The sequence below is a fragment of the Oncorhynchus mykiss genome, chromosome 20 (genome assembly GCF_013265735.2).
Source record: "Oncorhynchus mykiss isolate Arlee chromosome 20, USDA_OmykA_1.1, whole genome shotgun sequence".
NCBI lineage: Eukaryota > Metazoa > Chordata > Actinopteri > Salmoniformes > Salmonidae > Oncorhynchus > Oncorhynchus mykiss.
The window spans coordinates 8,430,287-8,441,637 of record NC_048584.1 but is presented as its reverse complement, the minus strand read 5'-3'; positions in this window follow the sequence as shown (position 1 = coordinate 8,441,637).

Below are 11,351 nucleotides of genomic sequence, written 5' to 3'. Positions count from 1 at the left end.
TTAAGGACAGATCACATGATTCCATCCAGGTCATCAGGAGGGTCAGCCAATTAATTATAGCCTACTCGTGAACATTCTACAACTGTAGGTGACAGTAAATCACCAACCTTGGCTTTATAACTGTTCAGACAACACACTCTAGGTGGCAGTATGCACCCTTTCTGTTTGTTTGTCAACTCAGAAGTAGTAGAACAAGAAAATATACTACTTCAAAATAGAGATTGCCTCAATGGCGCTGCCTGTGCACGCACAGACGCCATTATGGGACATGTATAAATATGATATCTCTATCATTCTCTATGGCCTAGGTAGAGCTAGAACCATAATGTCTATTCTTGTGGTCACTAACCTTGGTCTAGGGGAGTCATCACATATAGAGGGAAGAAAGGGAGCTTTTTGTATTGGATTCCAGCCCCTGTCCCAGTTGGATACTAGGACACTGATGCCTGGATGGGTGAAAGCAATGTGGTTTTCCATTATGCTCAGTGGAGTTGCCTACATATTCTGTTCACCTATCCAGACTTTTAAGATCAGTAAGTTTGGGGAGGTACTAGGATGTATGTAGGAAAGTCAAAAATAAAATGCCTATTAGGGACCTATCCCATGTGAGACCTTTCATTCTCCGACTGTAGTCTGCAACCCTCATTTTCCCATAGTGAGATAATGTAGCAGTCAGCATTTTATAAACAAAAATCCTTAACCTGGTGAGACCCCCGGTTGCAAAAATGCAACAGACCCTAAACTCATGTCAAACACGACATAGTTAATCTCCTTAGATCCAGATGTATATCTTAGTAGCATTTGTTGTGTGTCCAGTATTCTCTACGATGTATTGATTACATAGAATAAGAAAAATAATCAAGAAAAACATTCTAGGCCAGAGCTAGATGTTAATTAAATCTAGTTGTGTAGTTGCCAAATGTTGTGAGTTAAAAGAGACCGCTCCTAATTGGAACCTTAACAAGAATACAAACCACTCTCCCTCACATTGCTGTCCCTAACATGTAAAGCTGATGATAGTGCTGTGATGTCACCTTACTGTACAGATGTTTTGTACAGTCCAGTTGTGGGACACTGACTTAAATGGGAGAGATTAGTAAGTACAGCTGTGTCACAGGAATCTTCTGGAATGTTAATGGGAAAGGACTACTGTACGAGAAACCGGTTTTCTGTGAGAGAACGGAAAATCACATCTCTAGGGCTGCTAGAGGCTGAGGAAATGTCACAAAAGTTCCTGTTGGAATTGTACTGGAGATGATGTTAAATGTTTAGAACAACTTTGTGTTGGAAGTTGGAGCTGGACATAAGTATGGAATTAATGTAGACTTGATGCCAGCCTGTTTCTGATTTAGCCAACTTGTCATTTTGTCAAACAAGGCAATGATGTAGCACATAAATGCAGATATAGTCAGGTACCCAGGTTTGCATCACAATGTGTACAGAAAAATTCAACACAGTCAAATTAATAAAATGGACACACTTCACATCACACAAGATCAGTTTGATAAAACCCAATTCAATGCATATTAGTTACAATTGAGACCATGCTTTGCTTTTGTTTTGTCTTTTCAATATTATATTTGAACATTTTAATTACTCAATAAATTAATGTGAATTTGAAATAAATACAGTGCATTCGGAAAGTATTCAGACCCCTTGACTTTTTCCACATGTTACTAATCCTTATTAAAAAAAAAAGATTACAATTGTATTTTCTCCATCGATCTACACACAATACCCCATAATGAAAAAGCAAAAACAGGTTTTTAGATTTTTTTTTTTGCAAATAAACTGAAATATCACATAAATATTCAAACCTTTTAACTCAGTACTTTATTGAAGCACCTTTGGCAGCGATTACAGCATCGAGTCTTCTTGGGTATGATGCTACAAGCTTGGCACACCTGTATTTGGGGAGTTTCTCCCATTCTTCTCTGCAGATTCTCTCAAGCTCTCAGGGTGGATGAGGAGTATCGCTGTACAGCTATTTTCAGGTCTCTCCAGAGATGTTCGATCGGGTTTATGTCCAGGCTCTGGCTGGGCCACTTAAGGACATTCATAGACTTGTACTGAAGCCACTCCTGCGTTGTCTTGGCTATGTGCTTAGGGTTGTTGTCCTGTTGGAAGGTGAACCTTCACCCCAGTCTGAGGTCCTGAGTGCTCTGGAGGGGGGTTTCATCAAGGATCTCTCTGTACTTTGCTCCGTCCATCTTTCCCTCGATCCTGACTAGTCTCCGAGTCCCTGCCGCTGAAAAACATCCCCACAGCATAACGCTGCCACTATCAAACTTCACCGAAGGGATGGTGCCAGGTTTCCTTCAGACGTGACGCTTGGCATTCAGGCCAAAGAGTTCAATATTGGTTTAATTAGACCAGAGAATCTTGTTTCTCATGGTCAGAGTCCTTTAGGTGCCTTTTGGCAAACTCCAAGTGGGCTGTCATGTGCCTTTTACTAAGGAGTAGCTTCCATCTGGCCACTCTATCATAAAGGCCTGATTGGTGGAGTGCTGCAGAGATGGCTATCCTTCTGGAAGGTTCTCCCATCTCCACAGAGGAACTCTAGAGCTCTGTCAGAGTGACCATCGGGTTCTTGGTCACCTCCCTAACCAAGGCCCTTCTCCCCGATGGCTCAGTTTGGCCGGGCGGCCAGCTCTAGGAAGTGTCTTGACGGTTCCAAACTTCTTCCATTTAAGAACCACATTGTGTTCTTGGGGACCTCCGATGCTGCAGACATTTTTTGGTACCCTTCCCCAGATCTGTGCCTCGACAAAATCCTGTCTCGGAGCTCTACGGACAATTCCTTCGACCTCATGGCTTTGTTTTTCCTCTGACATGCACTATCAACTAATGAGACCTTATATAGACAGTTATGTGCCTTTCCAAATCATGTCCAATCAATTAAAAACTTACCACAGGTGGACTCCAAACAAGTTGTATAAAATCTCAAGGATGATCAATGGAAACAGGATGCACCTGAGCTCAATTTCGAGTCTCATAGCAAAGGGTATGAGTAAATGTGATATTTCCAGTCCAAACATTTTTAAACCTGTTACCGCTTTGTCATTATGGGGTATTGTGTGTAGATTGTTGAGAAAAATAATTTTATCAACGTAACAATGTGGAAAAAGTGAAGGGGTCTGAATACTTTCCGAATGCACTGCATGTAGCCATATATTTATTACTTGTTAACTTCACCAAAATATCCGTTACGTTACATTTGTTTACTCTGAACTGCACTGGGGCCGGAATGCCATCATGGTTAGATTAAGAAACCACGGAGTACTCCAAATTTGACCTTTATCCAAACTGTACATCGAGAAGATTGAAATACTGCTACTTTTCTGGAAACTGCCCTTTTCGTCATTTTGTGGAATGGCACGTCGCGTTGAACAACAAAGGAGCTGATTGACTGACAAAATGGCTGTGGTGGCTACTGCTAGATAGCATGAGGACGAAAAGGGCAGTTTTCTGAGAAAACAAGCAGTATTTCAATCTTCTCGATTGAAAATACTTTGGATCAGTGATCTAGTCAATTAGTGTTAGTCTGGAACACTGCAGAGTGATTTGATGTAAGGATTCTTTTTTTTTAATTCCTTGATGTTGATGGATTCTGGGTTCTGACTCCTAAACTTAGAATATTGTTAATTATCAGGTATCATTTTGAAATAGTGAGTGCTATAGTCTTGGGCAGGCCTGGGCAATTATTTTCCATGGAGGGCCACGTTAGAATATATTTTTGCCATTGCGGGCCAGAGTCATATTACAGGTTTGTACATCATGTGTATGACTGTGTTGACAGATATATCTACTGTAAATCACATCCAGCTTTGCTACTTACTGTTTTAACATGAAAAGAAATAAACCACATCCATGTTCTCCTTTTGGTAGGTATTTTCATTATTAAACATGCAATGAACTACACGGAGGGAAAAGTACATTGTGCATTCAGCACCACAGACAGAACTCCTGTTAACGGGTATGCACAAAAACACAAGAAAGAGAGAGCTCAACATTGCATTTAAACTACTCAATCAGTGTGAGGAGTGAAGTCTCCGATGGGCATTGACTAGAGAGGTGATGTCAGGTATGGTTTCTGACGTCGCGATGCGCAGGATTGCTGAGAGGTGAGAGTCAGTAATAGATGATCTGTGCATTGACTTGTTATATTTCATCAATGAAAATGTCTGTTCACATACATGTTTGTACTGACCCAAACAGTACAAACATCTTCTGAGCATGACTCCTAATCTGAAGATCGATAAACCCAAGTTGCAGGTCAGTGGGAACGTGAAAGGAGAGGAAACCAACAGCATGTCATTTTCCAACACTTTGAAATCCTCAAAACGACGAGAAAACTCCCCGTTCAAAGCACGTGGCAGCGATGTATACTTCTCCCCGCTGGTCATCTGATAAGGAACAAACTAGTTGTGCCGGAAGGTGGGTGAGATTGTTGTCATCTGATAAGAAACAGACTAGTTGTGCCGGAAGGTGGGTGAAATTGTTGGCTTGTACTTGGAGTAATTTTCCATTGAAGGCTTTGACAAGGCTGTACATCTGCTGTGCAAAAAGGCCCTTCCCTTGTAGTTTAGAATTCAGTTCATTCATGAGGGCCATGATGTCAACGGCGAAGGCAAAATCAGTCAACAATTCTTTATCTTGCAGTTGAGGGAAATCCACATATTTTCCTTGAATTTACAAAAATTCAGCAATATCCGACTTCAGGACCCACACTCTTTTAAGCACCTTCCCCAAACTCAAACATCTCACATTCGTATGGTAGGGAAGATCTGCATGACCCGACAGTCTCTTCCAACAGTGAGACAAACTGCCTGTGGTTTAAAGATTTTGCTCTTATGAAGTTTACCACTTTAGTGACTGTATCCACAGCATGGCTAATTTTCAGAACACATTTTCAGAGCACCTCCTGATGAATAATGCAATGCAGGAAAATCATTTTCTGATCTGGTTTCAGCTCAGTTACCTGATCTTGTATCCTTTTCAAAAGGCCAACGTTTTTCCTGTCAAGTTTGGGCACACTGGAGAACTTTTCAAACCTCAGTCACAGCTTTGCCACACACTTATTAACCTCCTCCAATAAATATTTCCCTGTGGTTGTGCTCTTCATTGACTGCACTGAGGCAAGCTCCTCTGTAATTTCAAAGTCTGGGGTTATGCCTCGTAAGAATATCAACAATTGTGCATCACTGCTCTCATCCAGGGCCAAGAAGAAATAGGTGAAATCCTTTACCTTGTCTTTCAACTGTTGTTCCATATTCTCTGCGATGTCCTCAACACGCCGGGTCACTGTTCGTCTTGACAGGGAAACATTTTAAAACAGCTCTTTCTTGTCGGGGCAAAGTATAGCTACGGAGTGAATTAAACATTCTGTATTGAATTCGCCCTCAGTGAATGGCTTGCTATGTTTAGCAATTTTGTGGGACAGTACATAGCTATCTCTCGCAATTCCGTGTTGCTTTTGCAACTGAGAAAGCAAATCTTTCGATGCACTTGCCCTCTGCTCAGAAGACATATTCCTAAAATTCTCTGCATGCCTCGTCTGGAAGTGTCGGGACTAATTGTAGTTTTTCTTTTCAGTTGTAGTCTTTCAAGGCAACAATGCTCTCTTTGCACACAGCTTTCCCTGATACCTCAATAAAGAAAATATTTTGATGTCCACTCATGCTGGAACACCATTCATTGTCTACTTTCCTTTGAAATCTTTGAAAAAATAATTTTTGCGCAATTTCTAGCTAGTTACTATTTGTAACTGTGACGTGTGTGTCAGCCTGTCAGTCACTGTCTGTCCTTGTGCAGTTGTTATTTTATAAGTGCCTTCAAAATAAATGTCCCGCAAGCGGTGGGAGTTAAATCATTACACAAAGGGGAGTGTACATTGGGCTTTTAATTTGAATAACAAATACGTTTTTCAAAACTTTATATATATATATATATTTTACCTCTTGGGGATATCATTCGAAAACATAATGTTAACTTTCACTGCTATGCTGGATGACATACAGCTGTATATTTCAATGAAACATGGTGAAGCCCCAAAATTGCCCTCACTAGAAGCATGTGTTTCAGACATAAGGAAGTGGATGGCTGCAAACGTTCTACTTTTAAACTCGGCCAAAACAGAGATGCTTGTTCTAGGCCCCAAGACACAAAGATATCTTCTGTTGAATCTGACAATTAAATCTTGATGGTTGTAAAGTTGTCTCAAATAAAACTGTGAAGGACCTCGACATTACTCTGGACCCTGATCTCCCTTTTGACGAACATATCAAGACTGTTTCAAGGACAGCTTTTTTCCATCTACATAACATTGCAAAAATCAGAAACTTTCTGTCCAAAAATGATGCAGAAAAATTAATCCATGCTTTTGTTACTTCTAGGTTAGACAACTGCAATGCTCTACTTTCCGGCTACCCGGATAAAGCACTAAATAAACTTCAGTTAGCGCTAAATACGGCTGCTAGAATCCTGACTAGAACCAAAAAAAATTATCATATTACTCCAGTGCTAGCCTCTCTACACTGGCTTCCTGTCAAGGCAAGGGCTGATTTCAAGGTTTTACTGCTAACCTACAAAGCATTACATGGGATTGCTCCTACCTATCTCTCCGATTTGGTCCTGCCGTACATACCTACACGTACTCTACGGTCACAAGACGCAGGCCTCCTAATTGTACCTAGAATTTCTAAGCAAACAGCTGGAGGCAGGGCTTTCTCCTATAGAGCTCCATTTTTATGGAATGGTCTGCCTTCCCATGTGAGAGATGCAGACTCGGTCTCAACCTTTAAGTCTTTACTGAAGACTCATCTCTTCAGTAGGTCATATGATTGAGTGTAGGCCGGTTCCCCCTTCTCCACTGGGATTCTCTGCCTCTAACCCTATTACAGGGGCTGAGTCACTGGCTTACTGGTACTCTTCCATGCTGTCCCTAGGAGGGGTGCGTCACTTGAGTGGGTTGAGTCACTGACGTGATCTTCTTGTCTGGGTTGGCGCCCCCCTTGGGTTGGGACGTGGCGGAGATCTTTGTGGGCTATACTCGGCCTTGTCTCAGGATGGTAAGTTGGTGGTTGAAGATATCCCTCTAGTGGTGTGGGGGCTGTGCTTTGGCAAAGTGGGTGGGGTTATATCCTGCCTGTTTGGCCCTGTCCGGGGGTATCATCGGATATGGCCACAGTGTCTCCTGACCCCTCCTGTCTCAGCCTCCAGTATTTATGCTGCAGTTTTTATGTGTCGGGGGGCTAGGGTCAGTCTGTTATATCTGGAGTACTTCTCCTGTCTTATCTGGTGTCCTGTGTGAATGTAAGTATGCTCTCTCTAATTCTCTCTTTCTTTCTCTCTCTCGGAGGACCTGAGCCCTAGGACAAACATGTATGTTACCAATTGAACTACATCTATTGCAGGATAAATCAATGTTAAAGTTTACATAGCTGGCCATATATGGATGTTACATTTTACTTTATGGGTTGTTATGTAGGCTTTGTTACATCTGCCTCTGCCATGCCCTCTACTTCTCATCCTGTGTCTCCCTAACCTGCCGCCACTCCCCCAGTGCTCTTTCCCTCTCTCTCTCTGTGTGGGTGTATCTGATTGTGTGAGTGGAGACAGGTGTGCTGGAGTCAGAGCAGATCCCCACCAGCTGCAACCTGTTCCATAATCAAGACCTCTACAATTACTCAGGCCTGCCACTTCCACACTGCCAGATCGTAGCCTCTGCTCAGTCAGTCTGCATTTCAAGCCGTTTGTTTCTGCATAGATCTTATTATCCTGTGGTGCCTGTTTTCCCTAGCCTAACGCTGCTTTTCTCTCTGCTACATTTCCGTCCGCTGACTGCTTCCCTGCCCTGGACCCCCACTCTACTGCTTCCTTGGATTCCGCCCCAGACCTGCTTACCCTGCCCCTACTCCCCTTGCCCCAGCCTCAGTTCCTGGTTCACTGCTACCCGCCCGAGCTCCCCCTTGCCTGCACCCCATCTTCCCCTGCTTTTCAATAAATACCTTGGTAACCTTATCCCTGTCTCCTCGTCTGAGTCTGCACTTGGGTTCACCTGCTCTGCCCCACGTAAAAGGCTTCTTCTAACCCATCGCTTTTTACTACATATAATAATACGATTGAATGATTCACATTAAAAACCAAAGTCTATCAGAATTCCAGTCATTCCAATACAAGTTATACCCCTTGATCTTCAAGGATAGAACTTGGAAATATGGAAGTATCGATTAGCCAAATTGTTTTACCTGAGCATGACCCCAAAACTAAGGATTTATTAGCCAGTCCTAACTCTGTTGTTTATGATTCTGTTGTCATGGACTGATTGGGTTCATTGATTCAAGTTGGAAAAATAAGTGCTGCGCTCATGGAATGGCATGTTTTGAGCATTAATGAAAAGTGCCATTTACATGTGTAAAAAAGAATACCATATATGCTGCATTTGCTATAGGCCTGTTGTTTACCTTTCTGTTGGTGACACTTTGATATATTGATCATATGTAGATGTTTAAAAGACACATCCACAGATGCCCCACCTCTATTTTAGTCCAAAAAACTGAGGGATGAGCCTGGAGAAATGTTACCACTCCCAGATGAATAGACAGAGCTACAGATGCAAGGACTGACCATCCATGATATAACAACTGTTGTTTTAACCATGTTTTTGAGGCTATAAAGTGTTTGTTTACATTTATAATGTTTACAAACATTGGAGAAAAACAAGCTTCTATTTTGGGTTCTCATGGAGTATGCAGTTGAACTAAACTCAAAACTAGGGCATTTATAAATTATATTCTTCAAGAATCAATGGGTGTATATAATTTATAAGTCCAAAAATGGATGTAGCAACTACAGATTGCCCCTTTAAGTATATCAAAAGTGTGTAAATTTGAGCATGTGTCCATTCATTTTTTTTTCTCGCAAACACCCTTTCTGAATTTAAAAGTAATCCTCAAAGTAATCATCTAGTTTTTAAAAGTATCGGCAATCTGATTAGCCCACAATATTTTAGCTGGTAACGGAACGGAACATTTACCGTTTTTTGTAATCCCTTACTCCCCAACCCTGGCTATTGGTTGCTTTAAGACACGGGTCATTCGTTTTATTGATTTCAGTATGTCATTGACAGTGTATCTTGTCATTGTGGTCATTTGTGTACCTCTAAGAATAATGAATGCTGAGTGTAGCAGTGCAAGGTCTTTTTAAGGAGAATATTTGGATTATTAGTTTATGAACGATTTGCATTTCGATTGCTGGATAATCAAAGCCATCCATCCAAACCATTTCTTCAGATCTGGCAGTTCAAAGAGGATAGTTTCAAGGGTAATCGATTGGGCCTAGTTATTGTTCATTAGCAGCATACATTCCCATTCATTCTCTTAAATCTCTTAAAATAGCCTGTACTCTTCATGTGCAGTGCAGTACTGTACTGGTTGTCTGTCTGAACTGTCAGCCTGTCTTGGTGAGAATCTTAAGTTAATAAAATACTATACTGAACAAAAATATAAACACAACATGCAACAATTTCAACAATTTTACTGAGTTACAGTTCATATAAGGAAAGCAGTCAATTGAAATTAATTAATTAGGCTCTAATCTATGGATTTAACATCAATTAGCAGGGGCACAGCCATGGGTGGGCCTGGGAGGCCATAAGCCCACCCACTGGGGAGCCAGGCCCAGCCAGTCAGAATTAATTGTTCCCCACAAAAGGGCTTTACTACAGACAGAAATACTCCTCAGTTTCATCAGCTGACCGGGGGGCTGGTGTCTGATGATTCTGCAGGTGAAGAAACCGGATGTGGAGGTCCTGGGCTGGTGTGGTTACATGTGGTGTGCCGTGGTGAGACCGGTTGGACGTACTGCTAAATTCTCTAAAACGATGTTGGAGGCAGCTTATGGTAGAGAAATGATCACTCAATTCTCTGGCAACAGCTCTGGTGGACATTCCTGGAGCCACCATGCCAATTGTATGGTCCCTCAAAACTTGAGACATCTGTGGCATTGTGTTGTGACAAAACTGCACATTTTTTGTGTATTTTTATTGTCCCCACAACAAGGTGCACCTGTGTAATGATCATGCTGTTTAATCAGCCAGACTTGTCAGGCGGATGGATTATCTTGACAAAGGAGAAATGCTCACTAACAGGGACGTAAACAAATTTGTACACAACATTTTAGAGAAATAAGCTTTTTGTGGGTGGGTTCTTTAATTTCAGCTCATGGAACATGGGACCAATACTTTACACTTTTCTCGCCAGCCAGGGTAGGGCAGGACAACGTTCCAATGCTATAGTCTTGTGAATCTGTGAAACTTTTTTCATTGAAAGTGGTAACAATCGGAGCGATGAACAAATACTGATTTCAAAATGGACTTCATTCCCATTCATATTATCAAGACGTGAGGTGAGTATCAAAATTGTTTAAAAAGATGCCCTTGCCTTAAAGTTGAACCTCAGATCTTTAGTGTAATAGCCTATAGAGTCAAGTCAAAATATGTTCTGTTCTTTTGAAATAGCCAAACATGTTCAGTATCAGAATGAGACTAAATGAACCGACATGGGCCAAACGTATTTGGTGATGTTGTCCTATATTGTATGGACTTATTAGACCATGTTAAAATGTAGGGGGAAAGGCAGACATTATATAAACATTGGATTTCTGTGGCTCGAATGTCATAATCATTTGTTGTTTTCAGACGTTTTCCATTGGAAGGCCTTACCCATGATGTCAATACCAAAGCTGTTCATTTTGACTTGTTTGAATTGGAATGTTAATAATAGTGATGACGGTGAGAGCCCAGTATAACCTAACCCTTTAATCTTAGGCTATTGTGACTTTGTGTCTCTCAAATCATTGTTTCAATTTCTGTAGTCATGCGAGTCTTTTTTAATTGAAACGTCCAAATTGCGGCCATATACCAGATATATTGTTTTCGGCATGGACTGTTCTATTTTTATTATTGATCCAAATTCAGTATGCTATAGCCTATAGATCACATTCTGCCCATATGAACACATTTATTTTAGGTCACATAAAAGAACAGCTATGCATGATTGGATGAAAAGCAGCACACAGACATGGTATTTTATTAAAGAATGTAAAACAAACAGAAACAGGCAATACAGCTGGCTTCACAGTTTTCTTCGTATAATTTTTTACCAGATCTAATGTTATATTCTCCTACATTAATTTCACATTTCCAAAAACATCAGTGTTTTCTTTCAAATGGTGTCAAGAATACGCATGTCCTTGCTTCAGGTCCTACAGACAGTTAGATTTGGGTATGTCATTTTAGGCAAAAATGGGGGGGGGGGGGGGCGCGGATCCTCTTAACAGGAATGCAAACC